Here is a 24592-nt window from a genome sequence, read left to right as displayed (position 1 = left end):
AAGCAAGAAGCTGACTGATACAACTGATTCAAGCACTGAAACTAAAAATGAAAGAGCATGCAACAGGGTACAGGAGAAAGGCTGCTAGGAATCCCTCAACACTAGCCAGAATTTAGTGGGATAATTTGCTAGCAGTGACAAATCAGACTCAAAGCACAAAACACAGGCAAATCTAGAAATTACAATCTTTCAGTAGTTGATTAAACAGCCCAATTAGTATCCAAATTTTCCTTTTATCAAAATCCTTTTGTTTCTTTGTTTGCTTTTTGAGACAAGGTCTGGCTCCATCACCCAAGCTGGAGTGCAGTGGCATGATCTCGGCTCACTGCAACCTCCACCTCCTGGTTCCAAGTGATTCTCGTGCCTCAGCCTCCCGAGCAGCTGGGACCACAGGCATGTACCACCATATCCGGTTACCCTTTTGTATTTTTTGTAAAGATGGGGTTGTGCCATGTTGCCCAGGCTGGTCTCAAACTCATGAGCTCAAGTAATCCACCTGCCTTGGTCTACCAAAGTGCTGGGATTACAAGTGTGAGAAACTGCACCTGGCCTTTATAAAAATCCTTATTAAGTCAAATTTGTTGCCTAATATGTTATAATACTGTCTTGATCACCACCACCAAAGCATTCTTAAGAGCATACAAGTACAGAACAGAAAAGTCCAGAGAACAATACTAATTTATTTCTACAGAGCTCATTTTGTTCTTCTATGAGAGTGGCATTTTTCAGCATCTTTGACAGTGTCCTTTCTTTCCTAATAAAATGGCCAGAATTAAATAAATATGACTAACACTTTTTCTCCCCTGGACCCAGAGCTAAGGCCTAATGACATTTCAGGGTAGAATATCTTTCAGTGCTATGCACTATGTTGCACCATTCTTTATAGCTTAGAGAACTGGGATCTTCAAATCAGCATCTTAAGTGGAATTTTGTAGCCTGCATTTTTAAAACACCCACTGCCTTCCTATCCATTTACTGTACACGTGTGTGTGTGCACGTGTGTGTGTTATGACTGGAAGGAGATGATATCAAATATCTTCCTTTAAAATAGTACTATCCAAAAGAAACAGAATGCAAGCCACGTATGTAATTGTAAATTTTCTAGTAGCCACATTAAAAAAGTAAAAAAGAAACAGGTGAAATTAATCTAAACAATATATCTTACTTAGTCCAATATATCAAAAATATCATTTCAGCATGTAACTAATATACAAAGTTATTAATGAGGTTTTTTCTTGTTTTTTTTTTGTTGTTGTTGTTGTTCTGTATACTTGAAATCCAGTATAGATTTTACACTTCCAGCTCATCTTGATTTGGGCTAACCACATTTCAGCTGCTCAGTAGCCACATGTAGCTAATGACTACTGGATTGGACAGCCCATTTGTAAGACAGGCACTTCTTTGTACAACAACATCTCATTTTAAATGCCTAGCTTCTGATATCTTAGCTCTCAGTTTGAACATGTTTCCCTTTACAGAAGAAATCCATACATATAAATATTTCATGCTAGATTCTAACTCATACACACACTCATTTAACATCTGGGTTTTAACAACCTATCCTGACCTTCTTCTAAATAAACCTGAAAAATAAAATATTTCCTCTCACCAGGAAATACTCTTCAGTATTTCCTGAAGTAACATGTGAGCCTGTTATCTTGCATATTAACTGGTGACCGTATTTAGTGCTGTCAGAGCTGCTGACTCATTGCCCATGAATGGCCCCGCTGCCAGTGGTGACTGTTTGACAGAATGCCAGTATTGGCTGCCTACAGCTGCTGAAAAGCTGACCTTGTAACAACATCCACATTCTTTTGGTTGCTTTTGCTGACATACTCTCAACTCAAAAACTGTTTTCAAACAAAAGTATAATGAAGTATTGAGCTTCTAAAAGCAATTGTATTTCAGTTCTTTAAATTATCTGAGTGTATCAAGGGAGGCAGAAGGCAAAGAAATGAGTATACAACAGAGGGAACCATGCTTGCAAGTTGGCATTTGAGCTACAGGCATATAATACTTGGGTACAGTGTTCTAAGACAGCATGGGCATCCAAATGAAGCAAAGCTGTCTAAACTGAAAATAAAATTCTAAGACCCCAACCATCTGAATGGACCCCTCCTCTCAGCCAAGGGTATTCCAAAGTTAATCTGAAAAACTAGTTCAGGTCATAAGAGGAAGTGGGGGGGGTCAGACATGCCTCCTTATATTTTCCTCCCTTTGGAATTCAGGCACAACTGACCAGTATTCACATTCAAACAGAGATCTTAAAACTTTTTGTAGCAATAGGTCACCAAATTCCAGCCTTATCTAGTATAGCATCACCTGACAGACAGCAGGCCCTGAAAGATATCAAAGTATTTTACTCTGAAATATATTTCCTTGACACATTTTGAAATAGCCCTGCAAAACTATCACTTGTGGGGAAAATCTGCATTCTGTAGAGAATCCTCTTCCCTTTGTAAGTCTTTTTTCTGATCCAGAAGAGAGTCAACTAAGTATGGCACCTTTTTAAGTCTGATAAGAAACATTTACAATCTAATCTCTCCAAGTCCACGATTGGAGGCTTCATCCGCACAATAAGAACCTTGGTCTCCAAAACCCCTTATCTTAGCCCGGACATTCCCTAATGTTCATTACAGGTCTTTAAACAATAACTTAACACTTCCAACCAATTGCCAGTTAGAAATTCTTTGAATCTACCTATGACTTTGAAGCTCCCCACCCCTGCTTTGAGTTGTCCCATTTTTCCTGACCCAACCAATGTACATCTTACATGTATTGATTAATGTCTTATGTCTTCCTAAAATGTATAAAACTAAGCTGTAGCCTGACTACTTTGGGCACATGTTATCAGGAGACAGAGCTGTGTCACTGACCATTGCCCACTCATATTTGGCTCAAAATTTATCTTTTCAAATGTTTTTCAGAGTTTGGCTATTTTGTCAACAACGATTATGATATTTATTTTTTAACTTTCTCAGTATCATTTATTAGTTCTGTATTACTGACCTATTTGAAATTCTGTTTATTTGCAAAATGTATTCCATTCTCTACCCTCAAAACTCTTTCCCCAAGTGAAGCATCTAAACAAAGAATATGATATGCTTTCCATTAATTAATAAGAGCTAAGATACTATTAAATACTTAAAACAGGGATCAAATTAGCAGTACTTGATACTGCTCTGGCTAATGGATACATTAATCATTCACACTATACTCAATTTTACACATAAAACTTAGTGTAAGCCTTCCAGCTGAAGTATGTACTGATGTTTTTCTGCTTTCTGTTACAAGTTTTAATATTCTTCTCTTTTCCTGGTGACTAGGTCTGGCATTCGTGGGTCTTCTAAATCCCTACTTGGGCTGATTTCCCTGCTCCCTCTTTCTGGCCTTTTTTTTTTTTTTCACCCCAGAGTCTAATCTTCACCACTAGTAAAATTCCTTTGTGGTTCACATCTCACACATAATAGCCAGAGTCTGTTTTGCTAATTTTAATGAGATGAAGGATGAGTTTTACATAGATAAGTTTTCAATAAACAGGATCAATGAGCATTCAGCTAGTTGTTTTGGCATATTTTCACCACCAGAGGGAGATAAAGCCACCTCTCCATCCACTGTTCCCCTCTCTTTGCCCCAAAATTGGACAGATGACAGAGGTAAATGCAGAGGATAATGGTGAGTGAGATCATGGAGGGAAATTAAGTTATATATTTGGAGAAATAAAAAATGTGGCAGCTTGGAAACCCTGCCAACATGTTTTGTGTGGGCTACCCAGTTTGGGACAACATTCATAAATTGGAAAATTTCACATAAATATCAGGATTTCCACCCTGACCTTGAAAATAGGAAGATGTGGCCACACTGTATCCATGCCTCTGTGTGGCAGTCAGAGGGGGCTTCTCTTTATAAACAGGGCACACACTCCTCAACTCTGTCACTATCACTCCCTATTTTTCTAACACTGAGATTAAATGGAAGGTGTTACTTATTATCAAGCTTGCATCATTTTGTTGTTGCTGTTAAGAACCGGTTTTTTTTCTTTTTGTACTCAGGTCAAAGATGGTAAAAAGAATAACATAGCAAGTAAGCCTCGTATAATTTCAAGGAAAACGAGAGAGAACATATTCTTGGAGACAGTAAAAAATGTTCATTAGGGTAAAATATGCAGGCACAATGTGACTGGTCTCCTTGTCTTACAATTACCTATTTCCATTATTTATGTCAGCTAGATGTCCCTATGAGCTTAGAGTTGTATAGCATTCACTCAGTATCTGCCAAGTGCTTGCTTATTGCCAAGTGCTTGCTTGTGAGAGTGCACATACCCATACACCTCACCCTTTACTTTCAAGACCATCTTCTTGAATTCAATTTTCCACATAAAGTGGTAAAATCTGGAGGGCTGAAATTAGGGCATGAGAAAATGTTCCAGGAGAGACATCTCTTGAGTGTTTGTTCTAGGCCCAAGGCAAAAGGGGACCCAGTGACTCCTTGTGATCCAGCTTTCTGGTTGTAGCATAAATATTATTAAATACCTGCTTCCCCAGCATGATGTGACAGGAAGATGATCAGGGACTGGGCGATTCTGGGACCCAGTCAAATACCATTTCTCAGTTATCCCCACTAACCAATGACTGAGAAACGTCTCTTATGACTGACTACCCAAGGATTTGCAAAATTGAAATGTGAGGGACAAAATCTCAATCTTAATACAGCAGGAAAAACATATCTGCATGTAGCTTGTACTCACAAGAATCATAGAACTAAAATTTGGATTTAGGTAGGATAAATTCCAACGCACAGTTGATATCATGATTTTCTCATAGCATTGCTTCTTGATCTGAAAAAGAAATGATAATATAAATATTAGTAATGATAGTTAACATCTATTGAGTTGAAAGTTGTCAGGCACTGTACTAAGTGATCTCCTTTAACCCTGAGGAAAAACTCCGTTATTAGTTCTTCCTAATCCTTAGGAGCAACTCTTTTAGACGTGTGAAAAATGGGTCTTGGAGTGGTTAAGTAATTTGCCCCATATACATAGACATTAAATCAGCAAAGAGGTGAGATTTATTAAGGTGGCTGTGTATATTAGGTGAGATATATTAAGGTGCTTGAGTCAAGACTCTGTTCAACCTCAGAGTTTTGTCTCCACCACCTTAATATATCCCCTTCCATTTAGGACAGTGGTTCTCAAAACGAAGACACTTTCATGGGATTCTTGAGATAAAAACTATTTTAATAACAATTCTAACATATTATTTGCCTTATTCACTATGTGGGCATTTTGCACCATTACGATGGTGTAAAAGTAACAGTAAGTAAAACTGCTGGAACCTCATTACTAGATGTTGAAGGCCATGGCACCAAGCTCTACTGGTAGTTATATTTTTTTACTCCCATGCACTTCCGGTGAAGAACAAAGTAAGCAACAGCATGTTATTAAGTCTTGGAACTATAAATGATATCATTTTATCTATTTATTTTTATTTTTTTATTTTTTTGAGACAGGGTCTCAGTCTGTCACCCAAGCTGGAGTTCATTGGCACGATCCTGGCTCACTGCAGCCTTGACCCCCTGGGCTCAAGCGATCCTCCTGCCTTAGTTTCCTGAGTAGCTGGGACTACATACAGGTGCATGCCACCACACCTGGATGATGTTTTCTTTTTTTGTAAAGACAAGGTCTTGGTATGTCTTGCTATGCCCAGGCTGGTCTTGAACTCCCAGGCTCAAGCGATACTCCTGCCTTGGCCTCCCAAAGTGTTGGAATTATAAACATGAGCCACTGTGCCAGGCAACATCCTTTTAATAGTGCAAGGAAATGTAAGTACACATAAAGCACTTTTGAAATATGTTGAAGTGCAATAGTTATCTCCAAGTATTGTTCAAGGTAAAAGTGGAACTAGTCAGTTCTTTCATAGAACATTTTTATCCGAAAGAACAATGAGCAGACAAGCTATGATTATTTCAGGAGGGATATTTGGCAAATATTTTTTGAAAATGAATGAAGTAAGCTTGTCACTTCAGAGAAAACAACTGATAGAAATTTCTGACAAAGATAAATTTCAAACTTTCAAGTAGAAATTAGAATTTTAAAAAGCCTGCATCTGCCACTATAAGTTTGACAGCTTCTCAATACCTTTCTGATGAGACGTGGTGATACTAACAAAAGTAATTTTTTGTTATCGAAAATAAAATATCAACATTTGAAAGATCTGCTTTCTAAGTGAGCCAACATTTTCCAAATGACTAGTTCATTTTGTTATAAAATTATATATAGATTTTTAAAAAAACTATATTTAGTATGAGACAGACAATGGATTTTATGGTAATAGATTCTATGAAGTTAATTGATATGTTTCAGAATCCACATTCCATTTTTAAGGAATAATTGCTTGTTGAATTTTACTGTTTTATCAAAGAAAACTGTCCATAATAATCTGAAAGGCTATGAAAAGACTCTACCATTTCAAACTACATATCTTTGTGAGATTGGAGTTTCTTCATATTTGCCAACCAAAACATTGCAACAGATTAAATGCAGAAGCAGATGCATAAATCTGGCTATCTTCCATTAAGCCAGACATTAGGGGATTTCCAAAAAAATGTAAAACCATGCTTAATTTATTGCCAAAATTTTGTTTCAGAAAATATTTCTGTTTTATTCAAAATCTATATGATTTATTGTACATGTAATGGGTTTATCATTGTCATGTAAATGAATTTATACATCAGTTCTTTTAAGATGCTCCAATGACATGGTTTATTAAATCAATTTTAAACATATAATGAGAATCAAGAGGGGAAAGATGGGGTAGGTTAATGCACTTAGAACAGTATACAAGTGGGGTAAAAGGAACTGCAACCTGAATGCTGGGTTATACAATGTCCATATGTCTTGTTTCTGCTACACCAGCCTTCCAAACTGGGGTGAGAATAGGATTTAAGGAAGTGGCCTAAACAAACAGGTGGAAGGTATCTGGGGGACAAACTTGCTCTATCACAGAGATACAAGGGTAAGTACACCTATCAATAGCTTTAGCTTTCCTTCAGCCTGCCAAGTAGCTTTGGGTTTTATCAGCAGTGAATTTAGAAATATTTTTAAAGTTTATAAGTTTTCATTTCTAATAGGGTAAACATTGATAAGTATAACAAACATAAATAAAAACTCTTGGGGTTTTCAGAACAAAAAGTTTTAAAACCTCTGATGTAGGATATGGAATCACATTTTTTAGCCCCAAAGTAGCATGGCAGTTTATTGAACCAAATTAAATGATTTATCTTTTATCTTCTTTTTTAAAAAAATAAAAATAAAAAAGATACTCATCCCCTCAGAGTCAGATGAAAATGCTGTCAGGCTCTCAGTAACCCTCAGGTGGCTCCTAAGGCATATGTCATAGGCAAGTCCACCAGTTAAGGTAGCAATACGCCACTAAAGGGCAAGTTTTAAAAAAACTGAACATTCTTTCCCAGAATTAGATGCTTCTGTCTTTTTTTGATTTCCAGAAAAAATGTCTCTGTCTAAGAAAACAACCACCCATATTTTGCACACAAGTGTTTTTTTCTTTAGGAAAACAAGATATATATTACAAACAACAACAACAACAACAACAAAATATTAACAATCTGATTTTCATGCCCAAGAGTTTGTTAATGAAATTGTGTCTAAATAACTGGTACATTTGCATGCACATTTTTTATGAAAGCAGACTTTATGATTGGGGTTTAATGCATATTAGAGGAAAATGATGTTTAAAAAATGTGGAATTCCATATGCTTAGTACAAATTTAATTCAGAATATTTGTGGGAAGTATGGTACCCTGCATGCAAAGGTGTTCTCTCCTCTCTGTCCACATTGTTTTTCATGTTACTAATATAACTGATAGAGATCCTATAAAATCTTTTCTATTTTGCTTTTTTTGTTCTATATCTAGTTTTATAAAGTTTTATCTTTTCTTCCTTTATTTTTTCATTCCTTCCTTCTTTTCTAATTGAACTTTACATCATAGTATCAACAGACACACTTATACCAGATTACACTGTATCATTAGTTTCTTAGAAAAAAATTATGAGCAAAATCATGATCACAGAGTATCAGAGAGATTTCAATAGACTCTTTGGTGTACCTGCTTGTAGGTAATTACAAATTTGGCTTTTTAAAAGCCAGTTAGACTAAACTTTGACACATTTTTACTTAATGAGCAAAATTCAATTTAATTCATTTTTTGGCCAATTTAGTGAGTGTAATGAGAAGCAGGAGACAAAAGAATGCACTTTGGTAAACATTTTTTTTGTCCTGATCAGCAAAAATGTGTGAATCTTTCTACCTTACTTGGAATTAATTTCAACATGGAGAATGTAAAGGTCTAATGAGATCATTACTGTGGGGTGGCATTTATCTATACTTGGTTTTAGTTGCATATTGCCCTACTTATATTCATAAAAGGAGATTTTCATCTAAGAAAACCTGAGATACTTACATTTACTGATTATTTGTGAAAGTAAATACACAATGGGACTCTCATTGCTTTCTCAATAATATTTTTTAAAAAGATACAAAATGAGATAATCACTCCCTTTAAAAGTATATTCTAAGAAAGCGACTCTGATATTTTGGGGTACCTGAGTTTTGTACAATAGAGATTTATACAACAAAATAAGCCTTAATATGAAAATAAAATTGTAACTACTGCTTTACCCTGAAATGCAGCTGACATGTGTTTTGTGTGAATGTGTATATAAAGTACATATAAAAAGGAGCATTCAGTCACTACTGATGCCTCCTATCTTCATATGTATCATATACTTTAATGAGCAAGTTTAATAAAAATAATTTCATAGCCATAATCAGAGGAAGTATTCATGCTAAATATGTATAGATTACTAATAGGACATAAAAAGTTTCAAATCCGAATACAAAATTATATATAGTTTACAGTCCCTCAACTACTTCCTTAAAAATAGTGTGGTGTGTGTATATGTGCACAAACATATGCCTGTGTGTGTGTGTGTATAACTGGAAGTAAATGTATAAAATCTTCATAGGGATTTCCTATGGGATGGAATGTGGGTGATACTAATTTTCTCCACAATTTATCATATTTTTCACATTTCCTAAAAAGAATGTTACTTTGATTTTAAAAAATGCACTTTAAAACTCCATGTTTCTTTTTGTCTCTTGATCTATTTTTAATAAAACTTGATTTTTAGTAAATATTAGTATATAGGCCAATTATTTTCACATTTCTTTTGTTTTATTTGTTTGTTTGTTTTGTTTTGTTTTTTTTGAGACAGGGTCTCACTTTGTCACCCAGGGTGGAGTGCAGTGGCACAGTCTTGGCTCACTGTAACCACCACCTCCTGGGCTGAGGTGATCCTCCCACCTTAGCCTTCCAAGCAGCTGGGACCACAGGTATGCACCGCCAGGCCTAGCTAATTTATTTTCTTTCTTTCTTTCTCTCTCTTTCTTTCTTTCTTTCCTTCCTTCCTTCCTTCCTTCTTTCTTTCTTTCTTTCTTTCTTCCTTCCTTCCTTTCTTTCTTTCTTTCTTTCTTCCTCTCTCTCTCTTTCTTTCTTTCTTTCTTTCTTTTGTCTCAACAAAATATCTGAGATACTTAAGTTTAGTGATTAAGTAAACTCATCATTAGGATTTTGTCATGTTGCCCAAGCTGGTCTCGAACTCCTGGGCTCAAGTGATCTGCCTGCCTTGGCCTCTGAAAGTGCTAGGATTGCAGGCATGAGCCACTTTGCCTTTTAAAAATGCAAGTATTATCTCTATAAGCAACTGTCTTAACCTTGCAATATAATGCAACAGAAAAATACACAGAGCCAGTCCTTCAGAAAGAAAAATAGTGTTGCGCAAGAAACAGCTGAGAAGTCCTTTATAAACCACCTTCATTTTTCTCAGCACCTTTGAACAGTTGACTGGATACCTAACTGAACTGATATTGACAGGCAGGCCATCGTATTATTTCTTCAGTGTTCCTGAATGTCAGCAGGTCTTTGCCTTTGTGGCATGAAAAACTCTACATTCTTTGCTGAATGTATATATTGTTTCCTTTTGACAGCTATTTTGTCCAAATATTGTTCTCTCTGCTTTATCTTACTTTAATCTAAGTGATAAGGTACAACTTTTTATCCATGTTTATTGATGAAATATCAAGAATAAAATCAAATTCTCTACTACTATGTTATACTTTTCAAATATCTTCTTGCTGTCTTGTTAATTTTTATCAGAAATAAGTATTAAAGTAGTCAACTGAAAAGTGAGGCACAGCAGTGGCCTGTATGGATACCCAGAATTATGAAGTACACACATTTTCCTGCAATCACTGGGCTGTGTGATTTGATGAAACGAATTATACATGCACAGCCCCTTCTGATATTAGATTAATTTCCCTGATTATGTGTCCAAAGATTTAAAAACTTCACAGAAATGAGGTTGCTGGCCAGCATAGGAGCAGATGCAGCCAGTCTCAGTGGCACTGTCCTTGGCACCCAGAATCCCTCGTGGGAGAAGCCCACTGTGTGATCTTGCCCTTCCACAAAGGAACCACACTGAATGTGAACAACTGAACTTCACAGCCACAGTCCCTTTATCCTAGGGGCTTGAAGAAATAGGCTATACCCTTTATAGGAAATAATGACACGTAAGACCTTCCTGCCTCTCATACTGAGCTCTGTGTCAACAAGAGCAAGTCCTTAAAATAGAGAGGATGCCTAAGTGTCCACTAGCTCTAATTCTGTTTCCAGCTTTTTTTTTTTTTGAGACAGAGTTTCGCTCTTGTTACCCAGGCTGGAGTGCAATGGCGCGATCTCGGCTCACCGCAGCCTCCGCCTCCTGGGTTCAGGCAATTCTCCTGCCTCAGCCTCCTGAGTAGCTGGGATTACAGGCACGCACCACCATGCCCAGCTAATTTTTTGTAGTTTTAGTAGAGACGGGGTTTCACCATGTTGACCAGGATGGTCTCGATCTCTTGACCTCGTGATCCACCCGCCTCGGCCTCCCAAAGTGCTGGGTTTCCAGCTTTTAAGTGTCCAAAAAGGCCCATTTCCTAGCAGTCCTCTCCTTGACTCTGACTTATGATCTTTGTGCCTGGGGTGATTCGGGGTTTAGTCCAAGAGCCATGATTCCAAATCCATTTTACTGCAGCTTTCTAAGCCACTTTGAAGTTCTTAGGCCAATAATGAATAATCTGGTGAAATTATTTGAGTAAGTATATAATGCAACTCTGTACAGGAACCAGATGTGAAAACATGAGCTTCATGTTTGCTAACTGTTCCACCATCAATCATTTATTCAGACAAGCATTTAGTGATGATTGCTATTCATCATTAAAGATTATGTGCTAGAGATGATGAAGAAACAAGCAATAAGTCCCTGCCCAGAGTTGTACATACTCTTATAAAGGGATAAGAAAATTCACGGTAATTTTAAATGATAAAAGGTGCTGCAATGAAAGACCTCCAAGAGTGGTATGGCAGCACTAAGGACTGGAATATAGAGAGGGTCTAAGAGCACAGCTGGGAGGTGCAAGAAGGAATTCACATGGTATATAGAGTCGGAGAAAGCTTCGGAAGTGAATTTTGACTTGCTTTGTTCAACTTCAGAGGTCTGGATGGGGCCTGTGATGAAATTATAGAATAGTATTAGGACTCAAAGGATCTCGGACCACCTACCAGGGTTCCCCAGCCTGGGTACTATCAACATTTTGGACTGGTTCATTATTTGGTTGGGGTGCCATAGTCCTATGAATTTTCAGATGTTCAGGACCGTCCTGACCTGTACCTACTAGGTGCCGGTTGCAATTACCCACCCTGCACAACCAAAAATGTCTCCAGACATTGTCATATATCCGCTGGGAGCAAAATCACCTTGATTGAGAACCACTGGACAAAAGTCATACCCTCAAAAGAAGTCCTGGAGGACACCGTTTTTTTCCTCCTTTTAATATGTAGGCTGCCCATTCCTCAATAATAATGAAAGTAGCTAAAATTACTGCTTGGATTCCTTATATTTTCAGTGTGAATAAAATAACCATGAGTTCTTCAGATTGTGATGAAATTTTTTTAATGTTGTGCAAATTTACAGGGGTAAGTGAAAGGAAATTGAACCAAATATTTTTAAGAAAAAGAAGACAAATTTAAAATAAGAAAGACAGTGTAATAGGATTTTTCTTTTACTATATTCCTGCTAGTTCATCTTGTATCTAACCCTACTTTGTTTATCCTAAAGTATATATAAATAAAATCATCATCTAGAAGCTTTAATCTGACTTGCAAATCTTTGTGAGAAAAAGATCCAAACTCGATAGATTTAAATTTGGTGACAACCAAAAATATACATTCATTCATACATTTGTTTGTTCATGCAGTGAATTATTACTGCAGGCATACTATGTGCCAGCCACCATTCTAAGCATCAGGTGCACAACAATGAACAAAGCTCCTGCCTTTACAGAGCTATATTCTGGTATGAAGAGATGATGAATAAATAATATATCAGGTAGTGGCAGTGCAGGGGAATATACCAAAATAAACAATAGAGAGTAAGAATGGAGTGCTATTTATGGTAGGAACATCAGTCTGGGCATAAATAGGAATAATAACATGAATGTTAACTCTTCTCCAGTCTAATATTTGGCTAGGTCCCACAGAATCTGGGTTGAAGACACCACATATCCCAACTTGTGTATATGCTGTAATAAATGTGTAATAAACATGTATGCTTTACCAAATCCCACCGCTACAAATGATTATTGAACTTCTATTTAAATTGATATCATTAGTATGAAGATCACTACCTTTTTAGGTGGCCCGTTCTGTTTTTGTGTCCTTCTACTTGAGGGAGCTCTCTTGTTAAGCAAAAATGTGCCTACTGCAACTTCCATCCAAACTGTATGCCTAAAATGCAGCACTCAAAATACATGAAATATTTCTTTCTTTTATGGTCTAACTCTAATACAGACCCTGGCTGAAAGCTTTTCTGGGAGCTTAGTAAAGGATACTGTGTTTTTATTTTATACCATGACACTAAATTTTAATTTCTACTTACAAGTTAGCCAACCTAGAATTTAAGTTAGCTGACCTGTAATTTAAGTTAGCTGACCTGTAATTTAAGTAAGAATTTAAGAGAGAATGGGCCAGGCACAGTGGTTCATGCCTATAATCCCAGCCTTTGGGAGGCTGAGGCAGGCAGATTGTTTGAGCTCAGATGTTCAAGATCAACCTGGGCAACATAGCAAAACCTCATCTCTACAAAAAATACAAAAATTAGCCTGGTGTGATGATGAGCACCTGTAGTTCCGGCTACTCAGGAAGATTGCTTGAGTTTGGGGAGTTTGAGGCTGCAGTGAGCCATGATCATGTCACTGTACCCAGTATGAGTGAGAGAGCAAGACCTTGTCTCAGAGAGAGGCAGAGGGAGAGAGGAGAAAGGTATGATTTTTATTCCCACCCAATGTTCATGTGAGAATTTTGCTTTGCACACATCCAGTAGGCTGCAGGAAGAATAGAATAGGATTGATGCCTTTAATTCACTAGGGTTTGGGAGGCTGCCACCCTCAGGTGAAAGAAAGAGTAGAAAGAATTGAGGGTATTTAGTTCTGTATACTCTGGAGTTGCCATGCAGGATAGAAGCCAAGGGATGGATCTGCCTCCAGATTAGACAACTAACTTCTTTTAATCACTCTCTGTGATATATGGGGTGAAATGGGGCTGCTTCTTTGTGGAGGAGGAACAGAAGAATCTAAAGCTGGCTTGTGATCAGGATACCACCCAAGGTATAAATTTTATTAATCATAGATCCTGGTCAAGATGTCAACCTGGACCACCTGTGGGGTACTTCAACACAGTGTCTCTATGTGAGCATTGTTTAGGCTCCCTCCAAATCTTTTGCAGTCTGGAGTAACCCATTGGACCTGGACAAAAAAAAAGGAAATATGCAAATCATCCTTCCCAAAATTGTCAAATACAACACAAGCAACAACCAGCAGGAAAATCCCAAGAGGTCCCTAGGACAATACCAAGTGATTTCTTGAGTGATTCTACATCACCAGATAGAGCTGGATATAAGTTTATCTATGTGTGCTCACTTTATTATATACATAGATAACAGCCTTAGGTGAAAGTATAATACATGAGATTGTATAAGATTTTCATTTATTTCCGGGTGCTGTGGCTTAGAGATCTGTGTTTATGAGGAGAAATAATATTTTAATATATAACTTATTCTCAGATGCATAGGTCTAATCTACTCCAACTCCAATTTTTTAAAAGAATAATAGCACGTGCTTTAAGAAACAAGACATATCTGAAAGTACTACTGTTGTAATAAGACATTTAATTCAAAGAATGTCAAACACATGTATGTGTCTAGAATCATAGCACAGGGAAAGACTGTTGGATACGAATGTCGCAGAACAGTGGTTAATTGTGTAGTGAAAATCTCTTTATATCCTATTAAATTGTATTAGGCTGTTCTCACACTACTAGAAAAGAACTCCCTGCGACTGGGTAATTTATAAAAGAAAGAGGTATAATTGACTTAGTTCCACATGACTGGGGAGGCCTCAGGAAACTTACAGTCATGGTGGAAGTGGAAGCAAACACATACTTCACATGGCAGGAGGAGAGAGAAGTGCCGAGCAAAGGGGAAAAAACTCCTATACTATCACAGGAACAGCATGTGGGTAGCAGCCCCCAGGAGTCAATTATCTCCTACTGGGCCTCTCGCATGATATGTGGGAATTATGGGAACTACAAATCAAGATGAGATTTGGATGGGGACACAGCAAAACAATATCATAAAGAGGCCTCATGTAATAATGAACATGTTTGAAGACTTAGTTAAGAGGAAGGGGAAGATTTTGTTGTAGAATTTTCTTTATGTACTTCAAATCATAGGAAGCCTGAAGCCAGTCATGACAACTGAAATAATTATTGTAGTCATTTTAGATAACCTGGGTTGGGAGAGGAAAGCACTAGGTGGGAGTCAGAAGCAGAGGGTACCCATCACCCAGCAAATGTGCAGAGCTGGGTTCCTTTCATCCCTTCCCTTTCTTTCCCCACTGCCTTCAGATGCCTGTCCCTTTTACTTTATTGTGTCCCTTCTCCCCACACTTTTCCTCATTCTTGACATGAGATTTTCTAAGCTTCAAATATTTCTGCCTCAAGCCATCTGGCACCTGGGATAGTAACACGCTGCCAGTGTGTTCACAGGGAGAAGCAAAGAGGAAAGGCTGAGGAGGAAGAGAACACTGAAGATGGCTGATTGAGGGCAGATGATGAGTGTAGTGCCTGGGTCACTCCCAGGCTAGGGTCGGGAATCTCAGGCATTGGGGTGGGCAGTCTAGGGTTTGTCTCTTTCTCAGAAGGGAAAAGCTTATAAAATCATTAAGCTTAGTTAAGAAACTTTAACAGTCAATCTTGTGAAATATTTCTAACGTATTTGTTATTACTGTACAACATAATCATATGGATTATTAAGTAACATTAGGTTGCCTTTGTAGTCCACTTTGCTGTTGTCCACTCTTATAGGATATCTGCTTATGACTACTCAGGCTCAAACCATTAGAGGAAATGTGGGTCTGAGGACTCTGATCTTAGCAGTACTTTCCTTGGCTTTAGTATAAATTATGGCAATATAATATTCCATAAAACTATTTGGAAAATAAAGAAAGTTCCGTGTTTTTCTATTTCTGTTTTTTTTTTAATCAACTAAAACCATAGAGCTATATCAGGAACCCAAGTTTCCAGGCCACTCTCTATCATTAACCAGCTTTTAAATCTCGGATAATAATTTCATCATTCTGCGAGTCATTGTCCTCATCTGTTAAATGACTTCTACCATAAATGTCTATTATTATAAATATTTCTTATACTAAATGAAAAGCAAGGTTCTAAATTGCATACATTATTCATAGAGGATAAGGGGATTTATAAAATATCATATGTTCTAGATCTGCCAATTCTGGCTTCCTGTTTGTGTAATAAATATTGAAGTGTTAATTGCTTAGCTAAATAAAAGTCTACTTTCTCATTGCAGATAAATAGGATTTACCAATCCCTGGATGAAGTGCTTGGGAAGTCTTTAAGTGCCATAATCAACTGACATTTCAAAGAATATAGATGGTTTTGGAAAGTTCATGCTGTCCCTTCATTGAATTTTAGGTGAGTGTGTTTAGGACAAAGAACTTAAGTTGAATATTGAACTGTTTCTCCTTAAAGTACTCCTCTCCTTTACATGAAAAGAAAATGGATTTAAATATTATCAAATTATAATTTGATAACATTTATTTAGCCATCTTGCTCTGCTGATGAGGCAGAGAAAGATGGCTAAATAAATATTATTAATGCTTTACAGTTTCATACCTTTAGTGCAGTTCCAGACAAGGAAAGACTTACTCTCTGTATCTTCTGTTTATTTATTGTTATTATTATTATTATCAGAAACCATCTGAACTATGAACTATGTAACATAGAGATTGTCTTGACCATCTCTTCCTGGTTTTTATTAAGCAAATGCCATACTACTTCATTCTATTCTAAAGGTTATATAATTTGTAAAATGTAAAATGTATTTAATATCAGAGTAATAAACCAGAATGAGACAAAAATTTTTGATGGCATAAACTGAATGAAAATTTGATGGTGATATCATGGTATAGTCACTAACAAATCTGTGTGTGAGGTAGGGATACCATTTTAGATGCTGCTTATTGGGGAATTTTGCTTGGAATTAAAAGTAGGGCATGTTTAAGGGCAGGTGCACTAAATTTTTAAACTGCTACGTACAATTAAACAAATACAACACTCACATTAAGCTTTGTTTTGTCTGGCTATAAAATGGATGAATAAATATATTTTACATCATCATATGTCATCACCCATCTGTGCTAGAAAAGACAAGAGCCTACAGATTGGTGCTTTAATATTAGTCTGATATATGCCATTGCCACTTTTAGCAGAATAGAGGGGAATGGAGAAAGTAAGTAGTGGTCATCTGGAGGGTATTATGTGGCTTTCCACCTCCTCCTAAGTCTAGTTTTCAAAGTATGACTTTATTATGTGATTTGTAGAAAGGTGATCTTCAGAACACCAGCATATACCTATTTACAATGCCAGTAAAATAATGCAGTGGACAGAGCATTGGCCACAATCTAAATCTAATCTGAAAGGCAGGGATGCTTCCTTAATACTTTTTATTAACTTCAAAATAATGGTGAATAATGCTTTCATAAACTTACGGGTATATAAATTTAGTTTATTGAGATTGGATGTAGAGCTCAAATGGTAATTTTATTTAGTTCCCAGAAGCTAAACTTGGTGCCCATCAAAAATACCAGTAAATCAGTTTGCCTAGTGTAACAGTTACTCTAGAAGAAAGAAATGAAAATGAAAAACTTATTTTCTTAACCTTTTATTTTCCACTTGTGCCCATCTGTACCTGTTGTTAGCTTCAGGGCCATTCCTTGCCCCGCCCCACCTCTGTTTGTTCCACAGGGACTGACCCTATGGGCTATATTTTCCAGCCAGAGCCTCCCCTCCCCTCCCACTCCTTAGCTCCAGCTTCTTCCCATGACCTTGAACCCTGAACCCCTGAGTGATAGTGCCTTTGGCTTCCTGAGCCTGCTAATCTTCAATTTGATTCCCTATTCCCAATTTAGTTTCTCAATTCTTTCATCTTTATAACCATTTCCTTGTATTAAAGTCCATTATTTTAAATATTTAGAATGGTTTCTCTTTTCTTGGTTGAATCCTAACTAATCCATCAAACTTCATTAATTTCTTCCAAAATTATTGGAAGAAAAACAAATAGGATTAGTTGCTTCTCAGGAAAGCAAATGATTCCTAGGAAATTAAATTAAATGTAAATGTAAAGTTGGACAGGGTGTTTTTTACTTTTAAAATGCTTTACTAAGACATTGAGATAAAATATACATACAAAAAGGTCACAAGTAAGTGTATATCTCAATGAATTTTTACAAAGTGTATACTTCCAATCAGATCAAGAAGGAGATTACCAGTGCCCCCAGAAGTCCTGCTCATGTGACCTTTCATAGAGGTCACTCCTTCCACGGAGAAAACCATTGTCATGGCTTAGATGACCATTAACTAATTTTGCCTATTCTAAAACTTCATCTAGCTGAATCATACAATGTGTTATTTATTTATTTATTTAGTAAAATTTGTTTTAGAGCAATTTAGGTCACCCCAAAAATTGAGTGGAAAGTACAGACAGTTTTTATATATCCCCTTACACACACACACCCCCTACACACACTATGAGCATCCTCCATCAGAGTGGTATATTTGTTACTATCAATGAACTTACATTAATCCATCATCACCTGAAGTCCATAGTTTATATTAGGGTACATTCTTGGCTTTGTACATTATTTGTGCTTTGACAAATGCATAAATGACATATATCCATCACTGTGTTAATATTGGTTTAATCACTAACAAATCTGTGTGTGAGATAGGGATAACATTTCAAATGCTGCTTATAGGGAGATTTTGCTTAGAATTAAAAGGAGGGCATGGTTAAGGACAGGTGCACTTAATTTTTAACTGCTATGTACTCTGTATCATACATATGTATCATATATTCTGTATCATACAGAAGTTTCACTGCCCTAAAAATCCTCTGTGCTCTGCCCATTCATCCCTTCCCCTGATCTCACCCTCATCTTTTTACTGGCTCCATAGTTTTATCTTTTCCAAAATGTCATATAGTTTAAATCATACAGTGTGTAGCCTTTTCAGGTTGGCCTCTTTCACCCAGTAATAAGCATTTAAGTCTCTTCCATGGCTTTTCATGCCTTGATAGTTCATTTTGTTTCAATGTTGAATAATATTCCACTGCCTGGATGTACCATATTTAATTTATCTATTCACCTATTAGAAGACATTTTTGTTGCTTCAATGTTTTGAAAAGTATGAATAAAGCTGCTGTAAACATCCTGTGTAGGTTTTTGAGTAGACATAAATTTTCAACTCATTTGGGTAAATATTTTAGGTTGATACAAAAGTAATTGCAGTTTTTGCCATTACTTTTAATTACTTTTGCCATTATTTTAATAGCAAAACCTGCAATTACTTTTGCGCTAAGCTAATATCAAGGAGTGTGATTGCTGGATCATAGTATACAAATATGTTCAGTTTTGTAAGAAACTGCCAAACTGCCTTCCAAGGTAATTGTACCATTTTGCATTTCCAACAGCAACAAATAAGTGTCCTATTGCTTCATATCCTCTTCAGCATTTTCTGTTGTCAGTGTTTTGGAATTTGGCCATTCTAACAGGTGTATACTTGCGATTTTAATTAGAAGTTTACTAATGATGTTGAACATCTTTCCATATGCTTACTTTCTATCTCTTCTTTGATGAGGTGACTGTTTAGATCTTTGGCCCACTTTTTAATTGGGTTGTTTGTTTCCTTATTGTTGAGTGTGTTTCCTTATTGTTGAGTGTTAAAAGTTCTTTGTATATTTTGGCTAATAGTCCTTTATCACATGGGTCTTTTGAAAATATTTTATCTGTGTCTTCTCTTGTGATTCTCTTGAAGGTTTTTTTTAAAAAGAAACTGAAAAAAATTAATATATTTAAAACCATATCCTCAGCTATACAATATTGTAGCATTAATTCGTTGCTGTTAACAAAATCATTGTCAAGTTTCGCATTTTGCATATCAAATTAATGGGAAGATTTTAAAATTTTCAGATATATCCCAAATATTTTTATTTTTAAAATATCTTCATTTAACAAACTTCCGTATGTACAGTATAAGAACTTCTTAGGACATCAGTCTCATTCCAGCATTCACATTTAAATCTAAAGCTTCTGATTTTTACTTTATTATAGTTCTTTTCATCTACGGTTGAGAGATCTGACCTTTCTATTTTAGTAATGGTTGTTCGCTACTTGAAGGTGCCTTATGATCTGAACATTTCAAATTTCCTACAATAAATAAATACTGGATATATTGGAAAGCAGTGTGATCAGGATCCCAGTTTCTGTATTTCTTGATAACTAAAAAATTCACTTTGTCTCAACAATTCAATTCACTCTCAAGAGCTTCCTTGGTATTAAAGTTGCTTTTCACTTAATCATTTTGGTACTTCACTTAGTTATTTTAAATGGAAGTGCCTTGCTATTTTCATTTCCTTCTCATTTATTTATGTGGACATGTTCCTTTTCAATCTTTTTTCAGAGGTTATCTCGACTGCTCATCTGTCCATTTTAATGTACTGTGGTTGGACTCTGAAGGACATGGTGTTCCTTCTACCAACAATTTTCATCTATTCAACCAAAGTTAATGTTGAACCTGCAATGCCTAATTTAGAATCCTTTCAGACAATGTGCAAATGCCTTCATGAGGAGAATTTCTAAAACTCTTTTATCATACTAAAGCTGGGAGACACAGGAATAAGGAGCTTTATAATATAGTTTAAGACAGTGAAGAACTGATGGTGCCAGTACAAGTCTTCCCTTTAGTTTGGTACAGCTCTAAAAATTCTAATCATTAACATTTCTCTCCAGCTTATGGAAATGGGATTTTATAAAATTATACTTTGAAAAAAGTGTCCTTGAGAAGAAAAGTGCATCCATTAATTATATATACTACACAACATGTAAATCTAATGAATTAGCAAAGAAGAGACCCCAGAAACAATGGTACAAACATTCAGCTTTGGAAAATTTGGTATACATATGTGAGAGAGACTACTGAAATTATCTCACTGACTTTATGGGTGGGTCAAGGGAAACACCTGAAATCAAAGAGAACTCAGGCCTAACATATCTTAATGTCATGTTGGGAGAGAGGGGTGGAAAGAGTGGAGGTATTAGTCCTTACAATAATGAACAACATTGTGATAGGAAATATATTTGTGTGTGTGTGTGTGTGTGTGTGTGCAGAATATGCTGGTTTGTTACATAGGTATACATGTGCCATGGTGATTTGCTGCACTCATCAACCCATCATCTACATTAAGTATTTCTCCTAATGTCATCCGTCCACTAGCCACCCCACACACCAACAGGTCCTGGTATGTTATGCTCTCCTCCCTGTGCCCATATGTTTTCGTTGTTCAGCTCCCTCTTACGAGTGAGAACATGCAGTGTTTGGTTTTCAGTTCCAGTGTTAGTTTGCTGAGGATGATGGTTTCCAGCTTCATCCATGTCCCTGCAAAGGACATGAACTCATCCTTTGCTGTGGCTGCACAATATTCCATGGCATATATGTACCTCATTTTCTTTATCCAGTCTAATATTGATGGGCATTTGGGTTGGTTTCAAGTCTTTGCTACTGGGAATAGTACTGCAGTAAATATACATGTGCATGTGGTTTTGTAGTATAATGATTATAATCTTTTGGGTATATATCCAGTAATGGGATTGCTGTGTCAAATTATATTTCTACTTCTAGATCTTTGAGGAATGACTGCACTGGCTTCCACAATGGTTTAACTAATTTATGCTCCCCACCAACTGTGTAAAAGTGTTCCTATTTCTCTACATCCTCTCCAGCATCTGTTGTTTCCTGACTTTTTAATGATCGCCATTCTAATTGGCATGAGATGGTATCTCATTGTGGTTCTGATTTGCATTTCTCTAATGACCAGTGTTCATGAGCATTTTTTCATATGTTTGTTGGCTGCATAAATGCCTTCTTTTCAGAAGTGTTTGTTCATATGCTTCACCTAGTTTTTGATGGGGTTGTTTGTTTTGTTCTTGTAAATTTGTTAAAGTTCCTTGTAGATTCTAGATATTAGCCCTTTGGTAGATGGATAGATTGCAAAATTTTCTCCCATTCTGTATGTTGCCTGTTCACTCTGATGATAGCTTCTTTTGCTGTGCAGAAGCTCTTTAGTTTAATTAGATTCCGATGGTCAATTTTGGCTTTTGTTGCCATGGCTTTTGGTGTTTTTTAATCATGAAATCTTTCCCTATGCTGACATATGTCCTAATTGGTATTACCTAGGTTTACTTCTAGGGTTTTTATGGTTTTGGGTCTTACATGTAAGTCTTTAATCTACCTTGAGTTAATTTTTGTCTAAGGCGTAAGGAAGGGGTCCAGAGTCAGTTTTCTTCATATGGCTAGCTAGTTTTCCCAACACCATTTATTGAAAAGTGAATGCTTTCCCCATTGCTTGTTTTTGTCAGGCTTGTCAAAGATCAGATGGTTGTTGATGTGTGGTGTTATTTCTGAGGTCTCTGTTTTGTTCCATTGGTCTATATATCTGTTTTGGTGCCAGTACCATGTTGCTTTTTTTACCGTAGCCTAGTAAATAGTTTGAACTCAGGGAGCATGATGCCTCCAGCTTTGTTCTTTGCGTTTAGGATTGTCTTGGCTATGCACGCTCTATTATGGTTCTATCTGAAATTTAAAGTAGTTTTTTTTTAATTCTGTGAAGAAAGTCAATGGTAGCTTGATGACAATAGCATTGAATCTGTAAATTACTTTGGGCAGTATGGCCATTTTCATGATATTGATTCTTTCTAACCATGAGCATGGAATGTTTTTCCATCTGTTTGTGTCCTCTCTGTTCCTTGAGCAGTGGTTTGTAGTTCTCCTTGAAGAGATCACATCCCTTGTAAGTTGTATTCCTACATATTTTATTCTCCTTGTAGCAATTGTGAATGAGAGCTTGCTCATGACTTGGTTCTCTGTTTGCCTATTACTGGTGTATAGGAATGCTTCTGATTTTTGCACATTGATTTTGTATGCTGAGACTTTGCTGAAGTTGCTTTTCAGCTTAAGGAAGTTTTGGGCTGAGATGATGGGGTTTTCTAAATATACAATCATGTCATCTGCAAACAGGGACAATTTGACTTCCTCTTTTCCTATTTGAATACCCTTTATTTCTTTCTTTTGCCTGATTGCTGTGTGCAGAACTTTCAATACTCTGTTGAATAGGAGTGGTGAGAGAGGGCATTCTTGTCTTCTGCCAGTTTTCAAAGGGACTGCTTTCAGCTTTTTCCCATTCAGTATGATATTGGCTGTGAGTTTGTCATAAATAGTTCTTATTATTTTGAGATATGCTCCATCAATACCTAGTTTATTGACTTTTTAGCATGAAGGGGTGTTGAAATTTATCGAGGGCCTTTTTTGCATCTATTAAGATAATCATGTGGTTTTTGTCATTGGTTCTGTTTATATGATGGATTATTTATTGATTTGTGTATGTTGAACCAGCTCTGCATTTAAGGGATAAAGCCAACTTGATTGTGGCGGATAGGCTTTTTAATGTTCTGCTGGATTTGGTTTGCCAGTATTTTATTGAGGATTTTCACATCGATGTTCATCAGGGATATTGGCCTGAAATTTTCTTTGTTGTGTTGTTATGTCTTTGCTTGGGTATCAGGATGATGCTGGCCTCATAAAATGAGTTAGGGAAGAGTTTTTTTTTAATGGTTTGGAATCATTTCAGAAGGAATGGTACCTGCTCCTCTTTGTACCACTGGTAGAATTTAGATGTGAATCCTTCTGGTCCGGGTCCTGGGCTTTTTTATTTTTTAATTTTTTTTTATTAATTACTGACTTAATTTCAGAATTTTTAATTGGTCTATTCAGAGATTTTACTTCTTCCTGGTTTAGTCTTGGGAGGGTGTATATGTCCCAGAATGTATCCATTTCTTCTAGATTTTCTAGTTTATTTCCATAGAGGTGTTTATAATATTCTCTGGTGGTGGTTTGTGTTTCTGTGGGATCAGTGGTGATCTCCTCTTTATCATTTTTTATTATGTCTATTTGATTCTTCTCTCTTTTCTTCTTTATTAGTCTGGCTAGCAGTCTATCTATTTTGTTGATCTTTTCAAAAAACCAGTTTCTGGATTCATTGATTTTTTTTGAAAGGATTTTTCATGTCTCTATCTCCTTCATTTCTGCTCTGATCTTTGTTATTTCTTGTCTCTGCTAGTTTTGAATTTGTTTGCTCTTGCTTCTTTGGTTCTTTTAATTGTGACGTTAGGGTGTCAGTTTTAGATCTTTCCCGATTTCTCCTATGGTCACTTAGTGCTGTAAATTTTCCTCTACACACTGCTTTAAATGTGTCCCAGAGATTCTGGTACATTGTGTCTTTGTTCTCATTGGTTTCAAAGAACTTATTTATTTCTGCCTTAATTTCGTCATTTACCATGTAGTCATTCAGAAGTAGGTTGTTCAGTTTCCATGTAGCTGTGCAGTTTTGGGTGAGTTTCTTCATCCTGACTTCTAATTTGATTGCACTGAGGTCTGAGAGACTGTTATGATTTCTGTTCTTTTGCATTTGCTGAGGAGTGTTTCACTTACAATTATGTGGTCAATTTTAGAATAAGTGCTCCATGATGCTGAGAAGAATATATTCTGTGAATTTGGGGTGGAGAGTTCTGTAGATGTCTGTTAGGTCTGCTTGGTCCAGAGCTGAGTTCAAGTCCTGAATATCCTTGTTAATTTTCTGTCTCGTTGTTGTGTCTAATATTGACAGTGGGGTGTTAAAGTCTCCCACTATTATGGTGTGGGAGTCTTAAGTGTCTTTGTAGGTCTCTAAAAACTTGCTTTATGAATCTGGGTGCTGCTGTATTAGGTGCATATATATTTAGGATACTTA

At 36.5% G+C, this 24592-nt stretch overlaps 1 protein-coding gene across 33 annotated transcripts in view; it reads left to right on the top strand.

The window, feature by feature from the left end:
• DTNA (dystrobrevin alpha) overlaps positions 1-24592 on the top strand; it is a 380851-nt gene that overhangs the window by 162861 nt on the left and 193398 nt on the right. For 32 of the 33 annotated variants that reach the window (XR_004258916.1, XM_032245355.1, XM_032245335.1 and 29 more), the window contains one exon: positions 16043-16167. The gene's annotated coding sequence lies outside the window, so the exon portion shown is untranslated. Of the gene's footprint in view, positions 1-5610; positions 5631-16042; positions 16168-24592 lie in introns of those variants that run through there. The other variant, XM_032245339.1, reaches the window with a different exon arrangement.

Source organism: Sapajus apella, unplaced genomic scaffold (genome assembly GCF_009761245.1).
Source record: "Sapajus apella isolate SASKATOON/1434 unplaced genomic scaffold, GSC_monkey_1.0 scaffold57, whole genome shotgun sequence".
NCBI lineage: Eukaryota > Metazoa > Chordata > Mammalia > Primates > Cebidae > Sapajus > Sapajus apella.
This window is presented reverse-complemented; position numbering and strand designations above follow the sequence as displayed.